The sequence below is a fragment of the Notothenia rossii genome (genome assembly GCF_949606895.1).
Source record: "Notothenia rossii genome assembly, chromosome: 12".
Classification (NCBI taxonomy): Eukaryota; Metazoa; Chordata; class Actinopteri; order Perciformes; family Nototheniidae; genus Notothenia; species Notothenia rossii.
In genome coordinates this window covers 9923643-9929821 of record NC_136911.1, presented here as the reverse complement: position 1 = coordinate 9929821, position 6179 = coordinate 9923643, and positions in this window count along the sequence as shown.

Genomic DNA, 6179 nt, shown 5'->3' with positions numbered 1-6179 from the left:
ATAGCATGTCGTTAAAAATGACAAAAAAGTCATAGGCATGTCGAAAAAAATTCAAAAAATGCAAAAGAAACGTGGTCTTTTAAGCTAAGTAATTAAATATTCTTCCAGGCCAGAAGGTGGCAGCAGGTTGCACACTAATGAACTTGTTAATTTAAGACATTATAAATAAGTGATGCACATGAGTGGCTCGGTGACAAGATGCAGAGTGATGAATAAATATTAAAAAAGACTCTGAAATGGGTCCAGGATAATCCTAACCCAGATGAAGAGCCGAGAAAGAGTGGCGGTCGAAAGAAAGAAAAAACTGTAAAGTCTATGCCATGCAGCAAAAGTTATATTTCATTTTGATTTAGTCTCTCTGACTGCGCCGACTTCGATATGTTTGGCACGTGGGGAAAGCTATCCCACAGTGCCATTGTCCCAAGCAGTCCTTAACGTAGTCTCCAAACGAAACCACGTCACTTCAGAACAGGAACACTGACTATTTTGTTCGCCTGCGTAAACAAACTGAGAAACAGGTCACTGTTATGAGTAAAACCACAAAGGTGAGATATGGATATGAGTGAGTATCAGAAAATTGAGAGACATGGTATGAAATCTTCAATATATATGCTGTATTAAGATACTGCGCTGTATTATGGCCTGTTTATCCCACAGGTCATACAATTATTAAACACCTTAACTTTTTAAAGAACATCGATAAACATTCATCTGTTTGCATCTTTCAAATTATTTATCAAATATATCATATTCAATTAACTTGTATATAGAATCTTCTTGCACTATTTATATTTTGTTTCTATTCTCTTGCGCTATTTTATCTGTTTCTTTGATGTCTTTGATGAGTTTTAAAAATATGAGATAATCCATCATCTTCAGTGTGGTTAGCTATGAATCTTCCTATGCAACAGTACAGTAGGCCCACACAAACTGCAGAACACTGGTGCTTTGGGAAGACTCAAATGATTTAATTCCCATTTAAAATCAGGAGACTAAATACGAACATTGTGTGTGTGCAGCAGGTCTCCAAGGTGAACAGCCTCTGACATGTTAGATCAAGGTATGTAAGGTAAGTCTGCTGTGTGTGTGTGTGTGTGTGTGTGTGTGTGTGTGTGTGTGTGTGTGTGTGTGTGTGTGTGTGTGTGTGTGTGTGTGTGTGTGTGTCATACTTGCCAACCCTCCCGATTTTCGTGGGAGACTCCCGAATTTCTCCCGATTTCTGACAAAATCAGATTTACTCATGACTGTTTCCACTCGGACTTTAATAAAGCTACTCCGTTGTCTGGTTTCCATGGTAGCGTGTCTCTTTAGCAGCGCGCGCAACTCAAAGTCTGAGAGGGTAAGGAAGATGTTAAAACTGAACAAGAATCGACAACTCGACCCTCTGATCACTCCTTTCCTGTAAAATACAGGTCCAGCCCACACATATGCTCCATGGTGCTACAGGCATTGCCCTTACAACTACAATAAGCATGTAAATGGTAATCTACAGCTCCGGCGATCGACTAGCACCGGAGTCTCCACCTGCAGACAACTACTGTAGCTTCACCTTGGATACGAGTCCAAACAACTCACAGCTTGTAGCTGTGTCCCAATTCAGAGGCTGGGTCCTCCTGAGGACCCAGCGGAGGACCCAGCGAACTGCGAAATTATACGGTCTACGGAGCATGTTCTTGTTCGTCACCGGCAGTAACCCCTACATTTTGCTCCCCCCGTCACCTAGCAACCAGCTGCAGTCACAAGTGCCGGTAATAATTTCTGACACTAGGCAAAATATTTTCAAACTGTTTTCAAACTGTTTTCAAAACTGTTTTCAAAACTGTTCAATATGGAGTCAGATCTAGCTGTACTTATTTTGGTGTTATATAATATGTTGTAGTGCCGAGGATATGGAGTCAGAGGCGGTGCAAGGAAGGTGCAGAAATAGTAATTTATTAACAAGCTGCAAGGGACATGTTGTCGGGTCGCAGCCCGGGTCGACAAGAGAGAGAGCCAAGAGGGCACACACTATATATAGGTAACCCATAACATGTCCGTGTGGGAACAATAACCGCAACTGTAGTTCCTAGTTTGAATTGTGTCCCAGTGGTTAAATAGGTGGTCACCACACAAGCCCCCCCAGAATTCAAACAGGGCAAAATAAATCCTCGCGCCCATGGAGGAAGCACCATAGGGGCCTACGAGGGTGTGGTCGCAGGTGAGGACCGGGCCATGAAACGGGCCACGAAAGGGGGCCGCAGGAGCGGGTAGGGGTCCTAACGAGGGCACCCCCACCGGGGGCGGGCCGCAGCAGGAGCTGAGGCGTCCCCGGAAAGCAGGAGAGCAACCCGGCCGCAGGCAGACGTGCCGCGGCAACGGGCATGAAGTCCTCAGCAGGCGCCGAGGCGTCCCCGGGAAGCAGGAGAGCAACCCGGCCGCAGGCAGACGTGCCACGGCGGCGGGCATGAAGTCCTCAGAAGGCGCTGAGGCGTCCCCGGGAAGCAGGAGAGCAACCCGGCCGCAGGCAGACGTGCCACGGCGGCGGGCATGAAGTCCTCAGCAGGCGCTGAGGCGTCCCCGGGAAGCAGGAGAGGAACCCGGCCGCAGGCAGACGGGGTCCCGGAGCGTGCCACCCATGGGTCGATGGAGCATGGGCGACGTCCGGAACTGTTAAGGCGAGACGGGGTCCAGGAGTGCACCACCCAGGCATCGATGAAAACCTGAGTGGCGTCTGGAACCACCGTCGATGTGGTGAAAAAGGTGAGAGTGTCCACATGAGGTCAACCGGCTGGTCGAACCTCCTCTCCGGCACCAGAAAACTCAGAAGGGCCGATAGCCGTTAGCACTAGCCGTTAGCACTAGCCGTTAGCACTAGCCGTTAGCCGCTAGCTAGCAGCCTTGGGTAGCTGCTAGCCGTCGTTAGCCCCACGTGGTTAGCAGCCGGGATGTGCAGTCGCACGCCCCGAAGAACAAACCCACGAGGTAGCAATGGGGTTGCTGGTCAACCCAGCAGGTCGTGCATCGTCCCCCTGTTGTATAGAAAGCCGATGCGGGAACTGCGAGCAACGTCCCCAGCCTTCTGCGGAGCGCGCACCGAGCCTCAGTGCCGGTGGCAGCCATGGACGTCTCCAATCAAACCCCGGCATTTCGAGAAAGGAAAACGGGTTCCTTTTGCCGTGTTCGGCTCCGTCCAGGAAACTTCCCAAGACGTATCGGGGTCACCAGTGTAGTGCCGAGGATATGGAGTCAGAGGCGGTGCAAGGAAGGTGCAGAAATAGTAATTTATTAACAAGCTGCAAGGGACATGTTGTCGGGTCGCAGCCCGGGTCGACAAGAGAGAGAGCCAAGAGGGCACACACTATATATAGGTAACCCATAACATGTCCGTGTGGGAACAATAACCGCAACTGTAGTTCCTAGTTTGAATTGTGTCCCAGTGGTTAAATAGGTGGTCACCACAATGTTTAAATTATTTCCCCGAGGTCGCAACAGGCCCCCGTGAAGAGGGCTTCATTCTCCCCGCGCATCTGGATAAATTGCGCAGTCTGCTCCTTGCTCCCTATCAAAACCAAATTGTTGCAGTAAGATTTGTATAACAAAAGCAGTTAAATAAATAAATTAGCTTTATAATGAATCCCAACAATATGAAAACCAAACAGGGTTTAGAAATAACTTTAGACATCGTAAAAAAAAATGTAAACGAGATGTTATTGTAGATTATACATTTTAATGATACCAACTATATAATATTTACCTTGTTCTTTAAAAAAATAAATAATAATAAATATTTTTTTGAAATATATATATCTTTTTATTTTTAATTTTTGATGACAATCAAACATGTGGGAAAAGGGGGGCGGCGCCCCTAGCGCCCCTATGGGCCGGCCGCCACTGGTTGCACTGTTGGAGGAGCCTGTGACCTAAGTTTTTCATTGCCATTTGCACATTAGCTACAGTTTTGAAGCCTTGAATTTAAAAACATTTAATTGAATATGTCATTTTGTAACTTTTTTGGTTGTTTTTTTTATGTATAAAATGTACAGAGGCTCCAAAATATGGAAAAAGGCTCTTCGGAAAACAGGCTTAAAAGTATCTACAAGTGTTTCTGTTCAAATTTCACCAGAAACACTCTCTTTCTGTTCTTGCCCACACTAACTGGCAGCTTGGTTTAGCTTGCACCCATTCTGGAACCACCTACGTAACAATTCATCAACTTTGTACAGTTTCCCCCTTCAGACGCCAACCTCTCCTCCCTTCCTTGAGCTTGGCAGCCCCTGATCTGCCTTTCTGTCCTGCAGCGAGCAGGAAATGGCCTATTGTTCTGAGATAATGTGAAATATAATGTTCTCTTGCACTCTTAGAAGGCATTTTGCCCTGACAGCCTCATCGCTATGGGCAACAGTAGGCGCCAAGTATGTGAGCACCTGCCAAACAGAGACGTCCATCAGCAGCACGGTGATGCTGGTTTACAGCAGTGAGAGGGGAGGGGAATCCCCTGGAGACTTCTTGTGGGAAAACAAGCACCTCTCACACAGCCGTTTCACAAAAACTCACCTCCACCCACTCGGTGCAACCTGGGAGATTTTCTATCATCTTCCAAAGCACATGTGAAAAACAACCTCTGAGAACATTTAAGGCAATGTAGATCGTGAGGGTGAAACAAAAGCATTGCGGCAGAGCTTCTTCATTGTTCCCACTGGAAAGAGTGAAATAGTTACATCACTCTTGAGATGAATTCTCCTTAAAATCAATCCACATAATTAAAGCTGCAGCAGACATGCAAATACGAATTTAAGGTCAAATTATGCAAAATCCACTTTTTCATGTCTTTTATACATAAACCTGTGTCCCCTCTGTGTAAAGTGTTATGACCGGCTCATTGGCCACAACAGAAAAACGTGGAGGGACGCTCAAAGTTTCCAAAATGATCAGGTGTCCCCGATCACACTGATTGGCCTCTTCAGCTCCATCCCATCGCAGGACCTGCAACATTCACACACTCACAGGCCCCAGGCTCTGGGCCGTCACAAAAGAGATTCTGAAAGTTTCAGGAAAAAAGATTCGCTCTCTTTTTGTCCTGCTCCATTTATATAAAAACCTGTCTGGAAATGAGCTGATCAGATTTTGGCCACTTTATGATGTCATATTGTTTTTTTGGGTTGTGTTACCATTAGCAAATAACCAACCAAGGTGACACCCCGCCCACCTTATCACCTGAATCTCCTCCTAGAGCACCATTGAGTTCTTTTTAACCAAATATCTCTCAGAGGACGTTGAGAGGGGCTCCTTATTTTCATCTACAGTAAAAGACAGAGAATCAGCACTTTTGAACAGGGCTGAAACAGAGGGGTTTATGGGATGCTACAATGCACGATCTGTTTGGTATTTCGTGCCTTCAGAGACATGTTTTGTATATATCTGAGACCTATAATATATTGATGAAAAACAGTACAATAGGGGACCTTTAAAGTATGTAAATTCACACCCTCACAGACACATGTAAGAAATTACGACGTTTCCAAATGCAACCACACGAGCTGGGTTTCTAGGGGCGTCGCAACATGACGAGGTCCTGCATTTAGTCAGATGTTGAAACCCTCATTGATCATTACAGTACACTGTGGAGCCGCACTCTCCCTGCTGTGGAAACAGTGAGTGAGTTTGTTTATTTGAATGAATCACTAGCCAAAAACTCATAAATATCCTTGGCAACGGTACAGATTAACAAAGCAGTTTGCAGAACAAGAACATAAAATAAAGAGAAAGAGACCTTCCACATTTTGTAATGGAACTATTTAAATCTAAATGCCTGCAGGAACAGGTTTAGGAACATGACATGGGTTACCAAGATTTGTCACTCTCCCTCGGTTTTCTCACTCGGTTCCGTGTGTGTATAAAGTCAGTAAGGCTCAAGCATTAGCAGGTAATTCATGTCATCTTTCCTAAAGCTACAATATTAGCTCCTCTGAAGGATAATTATGGGGCTTGTATTCAAGTCATGATGGAATAATAACTGTATCAAATGAACTTTATTTAGGATCATCTCAACAGCTGGTAGCACCTTTAAAGTTAAAAAGCTTTTGCTGTTACTTATGGTAGCATTTCTCTTTTTCCCCCCCACAGTCTATTCAGCTGTTGTCTGAGATAAAGCGCTGTCATAATCCATGAATACACAACTTTAGCTTTTTCAAATGGGATTC